The 14,656-nt window shown below is 33.7% G+C and overlaps 1 protein-coding gene across 2 annotated transcripts in view; it reads left to right on the forward strand.

Annotated features, from left to right (window-relative positions):
* The window catches only part of COG5 (component of oligomeric golgi complex 5), a 310,246-nt gene that overhangs the window by 38,016 nt on the left and 257,574 nt on the right, over positions 1–14,656 (forward strand). The window lies entirely within an intron of this gene.

Genomic DNA, 14,656 nt, shown 5'->3' on the forward strand with positions numbered 1-14,656 from the left:
TTGTCACACTTTTCAAAATGAGTGAGTAAAATTAGTTGATTTCTTAGAAATGCGGCTTAGTTTTTTAATTCTTGTATGGTAAAATTGGCCTTTTTTTTTTTTTTTTGGTATACAGGCATGTGAATTTTAATACATGTATAGATTCATGTAACCGCCAGCACAGTCATGATATAGAATAAATTCCATCACCCCCAAAATTCCCTCATGCTATCCCTTTACAGTCACACCTGCCCCCTCTCCCTTTGGCAACCATTGATTAGTTTTCCATCAGTTTAGTTTTCTTTTTAGGAGAATGTTAAATAAATGGAATTATAAAGTATGTGACATTTTAGGGGCGCCTGGGTGGCTCAGTCGGTTGGGCGTCCTACTTCGGCTCCTGTCATGATCTCATGGTCCGTGAGTTCAAGCCCTGCATCGAGCTCTGTGCTGTCAGTTGAGAGCCTGGAGCCTACTTCACATTTTGTGTCTCCCTCTGTCTCTGCCCCTCCCCCACTCACTTTCTGTCAAAAAATGAATAAATATTAAAAAAAAATTAAAAAAAACAGTTAAGTATGTGACATTTTGAGGCTAGTGTTTTGTACTCAGCATAATACCCCTGAGATTCATCCAAATTTTTGTATATACCATAGTTTGTAACTTGGTGTTTGTTGGAATATCACTGTGTGGTTGTACCACAGTTGGTTGATTGACAGATTGAAGGAAATTTATGTTGTTTCTAGTTTTTGGTAATGATGAATAAAGCTACTATAAACATTTGTGTACAGGTTTTCATGTGAACTTAATTTTTATTTCTGTAGAATAAATGCTGTTTTTTAGGTGACAGATCCTGTGTTGGCATTATGCCTAGAAAATTTATTGAATTCATTTCTTCATATGCTCATTGTTTTCTCAGGCATTTAGAACAGACTCTTGACATTCAAGGGTTTAACATTCATGGTTTGGACTGTTAACAAGCTGCAAGGTCCATGATGATATAGTTCATAATATTTTAGGCAAATTTTTGAATAGGTACTGAGTATATGTAGAACTCACACCTGCATTTTAATGAGGCTTTGTCATTTTCTTCTTTTCATTGGGCACCCAGTAATTTTTCTGAAGTGGATGTGTTTAGTGATTTTGTACCTTTGTAGGTTCAGAGGTCTTTGATGATATCCAATTCAGATATCAAGAGTCTACTTACTTTTGGTGGTGTGCTTTGAAAATAATATCAGAAAGATAGGCATTACATGTTATTTTTGAAATCTTCTATCTTTGATATTTCAATTGCATAGTCATGTTGTAATGCTTATTCCATATTTTTTACAAAAGAAATGTAACATTCTTCATACTTCAACATTTCAATTTTCAATGCCTGAATACATTGTTTAGGCACATCATTAGAAATATAGTTAACTTGTGATTTAATATGCTTGGAATACGTTGTTTAAAAAGTTAATGTTTATTAAAATTAAATTTTTTTTTCAAGTTTTTAAATTCCCGTTAACATAGTGTTAAATTAGTTTCGGGTATATGGTACAGTGATTTAACATCCGTATATCACTTGGTGCTCATCATGACAAGTGCTCCTTAATCCCCATCACCTATTACCTCTTCCTGCCTCCCCCACTTCTCCTCTGATAACCATCAGTTTGTTCTCAATAGTTAAGAGTCTATTAAAAAGTTAATTTTTAAGCAATTAGTAACGCTTGGGTATTTTTTTTCCACAGTATGTGCTAAATGTAGGAATGTAAAAATTCTAGTATCAGCTTTTATTTTTGCTTTATCACATTTAATTTTTTTGTTCCAAAAATAATCTGTAGGATAATAGAATCATTAAAAACAGGCACAAATTAGTTCAAGGTTTATTATGTATATTTGTCATCACTGACACTGTTCCATTATAAAAAATTGCTAGATTTTGATTATGATTATCATTTTTTCTAGAGACAACAGATGCTATAATACAAATGGTGATGGATTATTTTTAAAAAAATAGACATAAGTATCAATCATAATGTTCTGAGTTGGTTTGATGTAGAGCATAAACCCATTATCCTTCCAATGAGGCATTGGCTTTACCCAAAGTTTTATAAATATTAAATGATGAGCATTTGTTGAGAAAGTATTGTTCATGGTGGAATTCTCTCAAAATGGGTTGTGTTAATTTAAATTTTTTTTAAAGCTTTGCTGATTATGTACCATTCAGAATTTGCAAAAGCATCATCTTTTCATCATTCACCACTGTAGCTCAGTCTTGGCCAACCCTGGCATTGATAATAAGGAGAAGCCAAGAGGAAGATAAAGTTTCTACATTTGGAATTAGTATTTTAATGAAAGTAATAACTTGGCAATCAGTATTACAATTACGCATATATACTAAGTGATATTTTATGATTGGAACATCTCTGAAATTATTATTGTCTGTATCAGTATGGTTCTGATTCTCATTAGAAAGAATAAAATGATGAAGAGTAGCAGTGTTTACAGGCCATTGAAATTAACTTAAAACTAATCTCTTAAAAGGTCTTGGGGGTTGAATTGCAGAGACCAGATGAAACTCATTGTCATCTGGAAATTCTTTGTATTTTGAGGGACTAGAGGGAATGTGGAGTGACTGCTAATGGATACAGATTTCTCTTTGTGGTGATGAAAGTGTCCTGGAATTAAACAGTGGTTGTTGCACAACCTCATCAATATGCAGAAAAGCCTCTGAATTCTGGACTTTAAAAGGCTGGATTTTTATGGTTTGTGAATTACATATCAATTTAAAAAAGTATATTCTGGAACCTGGGGACAGTTATACTAGTACCTCTTCTTTTTCTAAATTGAAGTCCAAGTGACATACAATCAACTGCACGCATTGAAAATGTGCAATTTGGTAAGTTTTAACAGGAAACATCACCAGGATCAAGGTAATGAACATAACTGTGACTGTCAAAAGTTTCCTCATGCCCCTTGGCAGTTGTTCCTCAGGCATTTATTGAACTTCTTTCTGTCACTACAGATTACTTGGCACTTAAGAGAATTTTATATAAATGAAATCATAGCTTGTGTTTTTGTGGCTTCTTTTAGTGAGCTTAACTTTGAGATTTATGTATGTTGTTGTATATATCAATAGCTCATTTCTTTTTATTTCTGAGTAGAATTACATCGTATAGCTATTCCACAGTTGGTTTATCCATTCACCTGGTGATGGGAAATTTGGGTTGTTTCTAGTTTTTGGCTATTAGAAATCAAGCTGCCATAAACATTCATATATAGAAATCTTTGTATGGACATATGCTTTCAGTTCTCTTTGATAAATACGTAGGAGCGGAATGGCTAGATCATATGGTAGACGTGTGTTTAACTGTTTAAGAAATTTTTCAAAGTAGTTGTAAAATTTTACATTCCTACAAGTAGTGTGTGAAAATTCTGCTTCCTCCACATGCCAGCACTTGTTACAGTAAGTCTTATTTTTAGCCATTCTGATTGGTATGTAGTGGTATCTTGTTTTGAGTTTACAGAAAGTTTGCTAGAACTGTTAAAGGAGTTTAGCAAGATCTCAGGGTACAAGATTATTATAAAAATTAGTTTTATTTCCGTATGATTTACTGTTAACAAGCAATTAGAAATTGAAATTCAAAAAATGGCACTTATAATAGCATCAAAAGTATGAAACACTTAGGTTGAATTTGACAAAAGATTCCTATGACCTATATAGACTGAGAACTAGAAAATGTTGTGAACATTAAAAGAAGACCTAAATTAATAAAATAACCCTGTCCGTGCAATGAAAGACTTAATACTGTTTATTAAGATGTCCATTTTCCCTAAATTGATCTACATGAATCCAGTATGATTATCATCTGAATTCCAGCCTTTTATTTAGAAATTGACAAGCCGATTTTAAAAATCATATGGAAATGCAAAGGATCCAGATAGACAAAGTTTTTAAAAGATGACAAAGTTGGAGAATAAATCCTACCTGATTTGAATACTTCTTACAAAAATTTATAGTAAACAAGACAAAACAATAGACAAATAGATCAGTGGAACAAAATAGTTGAGCCAGAAATAGACCCAAACTCCTGTGAACAACAGAAGAGGTAATCTTTTCAATAGATGGTGTTGGCACGATTGGATATCCGTATGCAAAACAGTGAACTTGTATTCCTACCTCACTTCATATAAAACAAATTAACTGAAGATGGATCACAGCCCTAAATGTAAAATGTAAAGCTATAGAAAATTTAGAAGGAAACGCAAGAGAACATTTTTGTGACTTTGAATTAGAAAATGATTTCTTAGATATATCACTCAAAGCACAATTCACACACACAAAAACTGATAAATTAGATTTTATCAAAATTTACAACTTTTGTTCTTTGAAGGATACTGTTTGAAAAATGGAAAGGCAAGCCATTGACAAGGAGAAAATACATGCAAAATACGTACTTGATCAAGGACTCATGTCCAGAATATATAGCAAACTCTTGAACAATGGTAGGAACACAGACAATGTGATTAAAAAATAGGCAAAAGATTTGTACAGACACTTCACCAAAAAAGATACGTGGATGGCAGCTAGGCGTATAAGGTTCTCAATATCATTAGGCATTAGGGAAATTAAAATTATGTTAGTGTCTTGCTGACAGAGAATAAGCAGAATGATTTTAGTGCAGATATACTTGTAACTTTTCATGCAGACTATTATCTAATGGTTTTAAAAACTACTTAATATAGGTTTCAGGACTAAATTGTATCATATTGAATTATGGCTTCTCTTCAAGAAGAGTCTTTGGATTAGATGCAGATTTAGATGGGCCTTACTACAAATTCGTAACATTTTTTGAAACATGAGTGAAATAAGATACTTAAAAGCATATTTTTGATACTGTTACCAACTTTTTAAAAATTGTTGTTAGCCCATCAAAGCAGGGTCTCTACATAATTCATAAGCTTGATATCTTTTCAGAATTTAAAAAAAGTGTTTATTTTGAGAGAGTGAGCTAGCAGGGGAGAGACAGAGAGGGAGAGAGAGAATCCCAAGCAGGCTCTGCACTGCCAGCACAGAGCCTGATGTGGAGCTTGATCCCATGATCTTGAGATCATGACCTGAGCTGAAGTCGTAGGCCTGACTGAGCCACCCAAGCAGCCCTTTTCACAATTTTTTGAGCAGTTTGGGAAGCTATCATTGTGAGGCAGAGGAAGGCACCTTTTTAAAAAATAGTGTTTGAAATCATTTAAGTTTAGAACTATTGAAAAGGTTCTTGTAATATCAGTACAGTGAGATCAGGTTGAATAACAGGTTTCCTTATTCTGTGGAATGCATTTGTACTTTTTCAATGTTGAATTGAAGCTATAGCGGTGAAACCGGAATGTGGTCAACACTTTCTAGTTTCTCCTTGGGAATATTAATGAGGTCGTCTACCCATGATATAGACATCTTGACCTATCAATTATAAGGTCATTGGTGAGGAATCTAGTGTACTCTTCCCTTTAGTGTTATCAAATGTTAAAATTCTGCTGGATACTATTGGATTAGAATATTTAAATGTAGAGAGAACATAGAAGATGTAATCTATATTATTTTGAATTTAGGTAAATGGTTCTTTTCTTGTATACTAGTTTACTTGGACTTGTTGAGAAAGTTTGAACCTAGTTCCTCTCTACTTGTGTTTTCATTTTGATTCCTTACATTTTATTTCTCATTTGTATTTGATCCTTGCTTTTGAAAGTTAAAAAAAAAATGAATCTCTTTATTATCTTAAGATTTACTGCACGTTTTTGAGAGTCATGACTACCAAGAGCCAATATTTACCTTGTGAAGTTACCACCATTCAGGGTTTATTTCTTTCTCACTTTTTCTGGCTTAGAAACTTTATTTTGCCAACAGTGAGAGTTGAATTAATGATTGTTACGGATATTTTATTGTCTGACTTGTTTTAAAGAAGGTATTAATTTGACTTACAAAAATACATAAGAAGAACAAACAACAGATCAGAAACAATAAAAAGGGATGGTCCTTAGGGGTTCCTATAATAGCCCAGTTTTTGTGAGTCTTCGTTTGAGGCAGAGACGATTCATGATTTCTCCTGCTCCGCCTCCCATCGATAGGCATTCTTTTCACAGCTTTTGGGAAGAAATGCAACATGGGATTCTTACACGGGTAGGGGTGATTGGAGCTCTCACAAACTGTAAAGAAAACTTGTCTTTTTAAAATGTTCTTGATTCTGCAAATCCCAATTAAAACTCCTCTTTCCCTTCAAAGTAACCAAGTTCACAATACACTGGTTTATAATCCAGAACACTCTTCATTAATTAACAATGAGATATGTGCTATTCTTTGGGCTGAACACATATAATTTTCTCTCTGGACAGATTAAATGGAAAAATAAATTTGTAATCACAAACTTGTTGGTAGAATTGGAGTTAGGTCAAGGGAAGCTGGTTGTATGGTTAAGATATTAAGATATTTATCACAAAGTGTGATAAGCCTGATGCTTATTACATCTTCACATTAATAATGTGCTTTACTTTACCTGGAGTGCTGAATAAGTCTTGGGTCATGGGGAACCCTCTCTTTGGTCACTGCCAATCTCTTGACTCTTGTTTTTATTTCTTCTTTTATGCTTCATGATGTTGACTTTCCCTATTTATTTTATACAGTTTTATCCAAGTAGGACACCATAAAATTGATTAGGTTTTTGTTTCCAATTAAAACTCTGTCTCAATGCTGAGTACTGTTATATTCCAGATAAGAATTGGGAGTTTGAGTGTTGCCTAAAATTCAATCATGCATTTGGTCTCTTGAATTTTAGAATGATTTTGTACTAATCCCACTTACTAAAATGAACTTATTAGTACTTAGATACTTCAGATTTATAGGTTAATATAAACTTTGTATCTTTTTATAGTATCAGTGCTCTCTAAACAGAAATATAATGTCTCCTCATTTGTTCCAGTCTATATTTTCAAAGTTTTTTAGTTTTAAAAATGATATATGTACACCCTATATATTGTGTCTTATGATAACTCTTTCTAGGTAGTTATATTTTTTTTTACTACCTAATTGTTTTTTACTTATCCTACATAAAGGGATTGAAGGGGAAAAAATTTACATAAAAAAGTATAAGCAGGGGCTCCTGGGTGGCTCATTCAATTCAGTGTCCAACTCTTGATTTCGGCTTAGGTCATGATCTCATGGTTCGTGAGTTAAAGCCCTGTGTCAGGCTCTGCGCTGCCAGTGAGGAGCCTGATTGGGATTCTCTTTCTCTCCCTCTCTCTCTGCCCCTTCCCTACTCTCTGTCTCTCTCTCAAAAAACAAACGAAAAAACCAGACTAGAATTTCATGGATCCTCTCTAGTCTATTTTGTGAAATCATGGCTTATAATTTATTTATTTATCAATTAGGTTTCAATACACATAAACCCTGTAGCTTGTTAGGAACCTGGTAAAAAAAAATGAGTAAATATAGTTTTTCTGTTTGGGAAGTTTAATTTATGCACTTATATGAAACTAAGCATAAAACATGATGATTATGATGATGATGATATTGTTATTATTGTTATCATCCATGGAAGAAACCAGTCTTTTCTCTTTACAGCCTTCTCATTTTGGCTCATCTGCATCTTCCATGAAATAATAAGATAAAAGCTCCAGTTAATCTCTCAATATAAGACTTAGATAAATTCATTAATTCATTAAGCCAGTATTTATTGAATGCCTACTAAGTGTACCATGTGTTATTCTTGATATTGAACATACATCAATGAACAAAACGTAAACTCCTCTGCCTTTTATAAGAATTTATATTTTAGTGGTTCCTAAGGTCCCACACTTGTTATATCTGTAAAAATCTGATTCCAAAGCCTTACTCATTAGTGCTCTACTCCTTTCCTCAAATTCTATAGCAGCATTTAATTACTTTACGAAAGGCATTGCTGCCGTTGGTAGGTCTCTCAGGGTCCTTTAAAAAGAAAAAAAAAAAAGGATACAGCATATTTAAGATACACCGTGTTTAGGGCGTCTGGGTGGCTCGGTGGGTTGAGTGTCCAACTCTTGATTATGGCTCAAGTCATGATTCCAAGGTTGTGGGATCTGGTCCTGCTTAGGGCTCCATGCCCTGAGTGTGGAGCCTGTGTAAGATTCTGTCTTCCTCTTTCTGCTCCTCTCTATTGCACGCTCACTCTCTCAATCTCTAAAAGATTAAAAAAAAAATGCCGTGTTTATATGATGAATGTATTTTATGTTGTGATTGTTGGTTAACTCATGTTAGTGACATCTGCATTAAAGCTTTATTGAGTTATCTTTTAAAGATTTTTAAAAAAGTATAAGAAAGCATTAAGTTGTAATTAAACAGTTGGATATGGTAGAAATTAATTTTTATTGCTTATGGTCTGTTTTCTGAGTTTTATAATTTTGTGGCTAAGCTGTGATACATTAATACCACATTGTGTGGTACATTAATACTACACAAGCTGTGAAACATTAATACCAAAAAAATTTTTTTTTAATGTTTATTTTTGAGACAGAGAGAGAGCATGAGTTGGGCAGGGGCAGAGAGAGAGGGAGACACAGAATCCAAAGTAGGCTCCAGGCTCCAAGCTGTCAGCACAGAGCCCGACATGGGGTTAGAACCCTCAGGCTGTGAGGTGATCTGAGCCGAAGTCGGATGCCCAACTGACTGAGCTGCCCAGGCACCCCATTTTGTGAAATATTTAATGTAGAAGGAAAAGATTATAGAAGTTTGTTTCATCCAGTACTGTTCTTATTGTAACTGTGATATTTTCCCAATCTAGTAAGACTGTACTTACAGGTACACATTTCTGATTTATGCACAGGTGAGACAAGTATGATTTATATAACCTTTGCCACATAATAGGTGACCAATAAATACTGAACTGGTGAATGTTTCTTGAGGTATCTACAAGATGATGTAGTTGGTGACAACTTTGGAAAATTTTATTATTTCAAGCTTATTAAAATTATCTTCTGGTAGGAAAATTTGTACATCTGCCATATAACTTAACTATTAAATTAGGTCTCAGGTGACTCCTTAAATGCATTTCATACATGTATAGGTTTTTTGTGACAACTTCAACATGGAGAATTCAGTATACATTTTTCACCTTACATTGTAATCACCTGTGATGATAAACATTTTCAGAAGTTAGATTTAGATGGTCTCTAAATTACTTACATACATGACTGGCTGGATTCAGCTACCACCAGGTCGGGGTGATGCTGTGCTCAAATCCAAATGTTCAGAATAATGGACTTCTGCTTAGGTATGGGTTTGCCTTTTGAAGAGATAAGCATATTAAAATTATACATAATCCCTCTTTTTGTTAACTAATGGCATTTAATGTTACCAAAGTTTATATTTGACAGATGATACCACACAGCATCTGTGATCCTATTTTATTGGTTTTATCTTTTATCACACAGTATCAAGGAAGTTGGATTATATACAGACAAAATAAGCAACTTACTTTTTGTAAACTTCAGAGTATTTTCATACATTTCAAAGTTACAGTAGCATTTCTAGGTGTATGTTTTATTCTATATGGTCAGTTAATGCTTATGGAAGCTCTGTAATATACCTTACTGTTTGTCATCTCTTGCTGTAACATTTATGAGTGTTTGAGAATGATTTATTTAGTGTAAGATTGTTCAGACTGGTAATGTGTCAAATTTTTGAATTTCTTGGTTCTAAGGTTTTGTTTTTGTTTTTTTTTTTTCCATTTGGATGCTTAGCCCAATAGTTCTCAACCTCTTTTCTGTTCCAGTATTTATATCATTAATAATTTTGTTTTAAAAATCAAAATAGATTTTAAATGAATATGAATAGTGCCTCAGAAATACAAGTTTATTATTTTATTAACTTTTTTTTACTGATTATTTTATTGACTGTTTCTTAAAAATGGTATTAGCCTACTTCCCAGTGAATTGTATTTGAGCCTTAAAGTCTGATATTTGATGGGAAGATTAGGTGGGATGTTCTTCTTTTTATCACCATTGTATTTCATTACTTTATCTAGAAAAAATCCTAGAGCTGTATGAAACATCTTTTTATCAGTGTTTGGTTTGGTAAATTAAAATTATCTGTAGGCTAAGTTAAAAGGGTTTGATGTAAATTTCATTGTAGGTATACTTACAGAGTTTTGCATTTTAATACTATGTAAACAACAGGGCAGGGAGGCAGGAATGATACTCTGAGAGACCTGTTCAGTAAAACAGGATGCAGTTTCATTCATTTGTTATAGTTTCTGTGTTACAGACTCAAAATCTGTTGCAGTGAATCAGAAATAGGTTTTCTACCGTATCTAAATGGAAGATAATGCTGATAATACAGTTTTATTATCACAAGTAGGAGTATGTTCAGTGGTCAGTGGTGATCTGCATTTACATATTAATACTTAAAATTAATGTATCAATATATTAAAATCTACTTTGGGAAAAAATCCTGATATCGTTCTATCTGGCAAACCATTCTCTAAAATCCAGTTTGTTTATTCCATATAATAACTCACAATGGCAGAGTTAGTTAGCTAGGGATATATCTTATGGCTAATTTATTCTGGTAGGTACAATGACATGATCCTCAGAATGAGGTTGTACATGGAGATTCATGAAGTTTTTCTATAGCACTTAGAGGGATTGGTAACATCTGTTTTGAAAAATCTCCATGTCTAAATTATATGGTCTTACCTATCTGGAGATCCGGTTTTTTAACTTCTCAGGTTTATCCAGAACTGCTGTTTGAGGAAAATGCTGAATTTGTCAACAACTATTCCTGAACACCTCCTTCATCTGTTTCAGGAAAGAATGATTGGATAGGATCTTTATTTTTCAAAACAGTATGCTAACTCTTACATTTTAATTTGGTTTCCAAAACATATGGATCTATACTCAATGTAATGAGTGTCTACTCATTATTGATTGTCTTCCCAAATCCTTTCTCCCCCTCTTCTTCCTTCCTGGCAGATTCTAAGTTTTGTGTTTTCATGTTAGTAACCCTGGGTTCAGGGAAGTTGGTCATGGTAGTTTCATTCTTTCCTGTAATTGTTTAGACATATGATCTCCCCTGGGCTAAGGAGATTTGAGGGAAGTGAACTGGGAAGTTCCAAACTCTTTGAAAAGGTTTTCTTTGCAAATAAATGCTGACAAAAAGAATAGGTGGTGACTAGATACTATCCCTTTATCCAAACTTTGACTTTGAGACCTACTACTTGCCTATTTGCAACAAATAAACAGACACTGATCTCTTTACCATTTCATCTAGTTCTCTCATTTCACACACTTCTTTCTTTCTTTCTTTCTTTTTTTTTTTTTTTAACTTTCCTGGATTTTAATACACTTTATATTGGTATGGTTTTTATAACCTGTATGTTCATCATGTAATCTCATCAGATTATCTCCTTTTTTTTTCATTTCTCTTCTTCTCTCATTATTTCTCCCTTCATGTCCTCCATTTTCCATTTTTCCCTCTTTCTAATCTTCGCAACCCCTTCTGTCCTCTTCCTCCTTTTTTTTTTAAAGTACATTTTTGTTGTGCCTTAAGCATAATCCCTTACTTTCCAAGTGGAGCTGGACTAATGATGGATTTGAATTGAAGAACTAGAAGAACTTGGGCACCAGAGTTATTAAATTGAGAGTGGGGTGGGTATTCCTAATTTGGGAAATATCAAGAAATGGATGGATTTAAATTCATTTATAAAAAATCAACTCTTTTTATATATGATTTATATGCAATAAAATGCACCCATTTGAACTGTACACTATGATGGGGTGTGACATGTGTATGGTACCATCACCACTGCAGTCAAGATACACAACATTTTCATCACCCTGAAAAGTTGTCTGGTGCCTCTTTAAGTCAGTCTGCCCACTTCCAACACAACTTTTGGTTACTAGAGATTTCATTTTGCCCTTTCTTGAATTTCATATACTTGTAGTCATATATATACTCCTTTGATGAGTAGTATTCCACTGCATGGATATGCCACAATATGTTTATCCATTCACCTTTTGATGCGTATTTGGCTGGTTTTCGTCTTTTGACTATTGTGAATAAAGTTCTTATGAACGTTTATTTTCAAGGCTCTTGGGTACATACTTGAGTGGAATTCCTGACTTATCAGTATTATGATTAACTTCTTAAGATTTGCTACACTATTTTCCAGAATGGTTGTACAGTGTGCATTTTCACTAGCAGTGCATGAGAGTCCCATTTGCTTTACATCCTTCAATGGATGTCATTATGAATCATTTTAATTTTAGACAGTCTAATAGATTTGTAGCGGTATCTCTTTGTGATTTGAATTTGCATTTATGTGATTACTAATGATTTTGAGTGTTTTTGTGTTTATTTCCCATTTTGTTTACCTTAATTTTTAGAATTTTTAATGTTTTATTTATTTTTGAGAGAGAGAGTGCATGTGTGCAAGTGGGGGAGGGACAGAGAGAGGGAGACAGAGGATCCAAAGTGGGCTCTGTGCGGACAGCAGCAAGCCCGATGTGGCACTTGAACTTGTGACCATGAGATCATGACCTGAAATGAAGTCTGATGCTCCACCAACTGAGCCACCCAGGTGCCCCTACCTTATCTTGAAGTGTCTGTCTAGATCTCTTGCCCTTGTTTTATTTGTATTTTTTTTCTTTTTCAAATTTTTATTTAAATTCTAGTTAATACACAGTGCAATATTGATTTCAGGAGTAGAATTCAGTGATTCATCACTTAACATTCAACGTGCAGTGCTCATCATAACAAGTGCCTCCTTAATACCCATCACCCACCCACCTCCCTTCATCAACCCTCAGTTCTCTAAGAGTCTCTCATGGTTTGTTTCCCTTTCTTCCCCGCCCCCCATATGTTCATGTGTTTTGTTTCTTGAATTCTACATGAGTAAAATCATGTGGTATTTGTCTTTCTCTGACTGACTTATTTCACTTAGCATAATACACTCTAGCTCCATCCTTGTCATTGCAAATGGCAAGATTTCATTCTTTTTGATGGCTGAGTAATATTCTATTTTGTGTATTTACACCACATCTTCTTTATTTATTTGTCAGTTGATGGACATTTGTTACCTTTGTTTTAGAGTGGGTATCTGTTGTCTTAATGAGTTGTAAGAAGTCTTTATATATTTTGGGTACAAGTCTTATGTCAGATATATACATACACATATATGTGTGTGTGTGTATATACACGCACACACACACATAATGTGTGTTTTCTTCCAATATATGGTTTGCTTTAAATATTCTTAAATTCCTGGTGGTATTTTAGCAGAAAATTTTAATCTTGATGAAGCCCAGTGTATCTTGTTTTGTAGTTTGTACTTTTTGGAGCCCTATCTAAGACGGTCTTTTCTTATCCTATGATGGCAAAGAGTTTTGCCTACATTTTCTTCTGGAAGTTTTATAGTTTTAGTTTTTGCATTAATGTCTGTGATCCATGTCAAGATAATTTTGATATGATTTAAGAAAAACGTTGAAGCTCATTTTTTCCCCTAAAGATAAATAGCTGTTCCAGTACCATTTATTGAAAAGACCTTCCTGTTTCTACTAAATTACTTTGGGGCTTGTGTAGAAGATCAGTTGACCCCATATATGTAGGTGCATTTTAGATTCTATTCTGTTCCATCCATCTTTGTGTATTTCTTTATGCCACATATATTTATATTTTGATTACTATAGCTATTTTTGAATTTGTATTTAAAGTGTATTTCATATAAAGGAATATTGTTGGGTCTTGGTTTTTTGAATTCTCATAATTTCAGTCTCCTTTTGTTTGGGGTGTTTAGTTCATTTATATTTTCATTAATTGTTGATATGGTTGGATTAAGTTTGCCATATTGCTAATGTATTCCATTTTTCATCTTTCTTTTGTTCCTGTTTTTCTTTCATGCTTTTTGTCCTTTTTAAAAAAGCCATTCTCACGTGTACAATTTAGAATTAAGTACATTCACAGTGTTGTGTCACCTTCAGCACTATTTCTAGAGCCTTTTCATCATCTTAAAAACTCTACAGTCATCAAAGCAATAACTCCCCACTTTCCTTTTCCTCTACTCCTTAGTAACCTCTTTTCTATTTTCTGTCTCTATGAGTCTACATAGTCTAGATAGTTCATATAGATGGAACCATACAATATTTGTCCTTTGGAGTCTAGCTTACTTGATGTAACACAATGTTTTCAAGGGTCATCTATGTTCTTGCACATAGCAGAGCTTCATTTCATCTTTATGGTTGAATAATGTTGCATTTTATGTATTTTCCATGTTTTGTTTATTCATCTGTTGATGGATACTTGGGTTGTTTCTACCTTTGTGGAAATAATGTTGTAAATAATGCTGCTGTGAACATTGGTATACCAGTGTCTATTTGAGTCCCTGTTTTTGGTTTTTTTTGGGTATATACCTAGGTGTTGAATTGCTGGGTCATATGCTAATTCTCTGTTTAACATTATGAGGATCTGTCAACTATATTCTACAATGGCTGTCCACTTTCCATTCTCACCAACAGTGTACTAGGGTTACAATTTCTTCACATACTTACCAGCACCTATTATTTTCTTTTTCTTTCTTTATTTTTTGGAAACAGTAAAGATCATTTACTTCAGTCACATGTCTGCAATCTGGGCAAGGCTGGGAGGGGGACTTGGGGAGGTCTTATCTCTGCTGCAGGAACA

The sequence above is a fragment of the Felis catus genome, chromosome A2, assembly GCF_018350175.1.
Source record: "Felis catus isolate Fca126 chromosome A2, F.catus_Fca126_mat1.0, whole genome shotgun sequence".
Classification (NCBI taxonomy): domain Eukaryota; kingdom Metazoa; phylum Chordata; class Mammalia; order Carnivora; family Felidae; genus Felis; species Felis catus.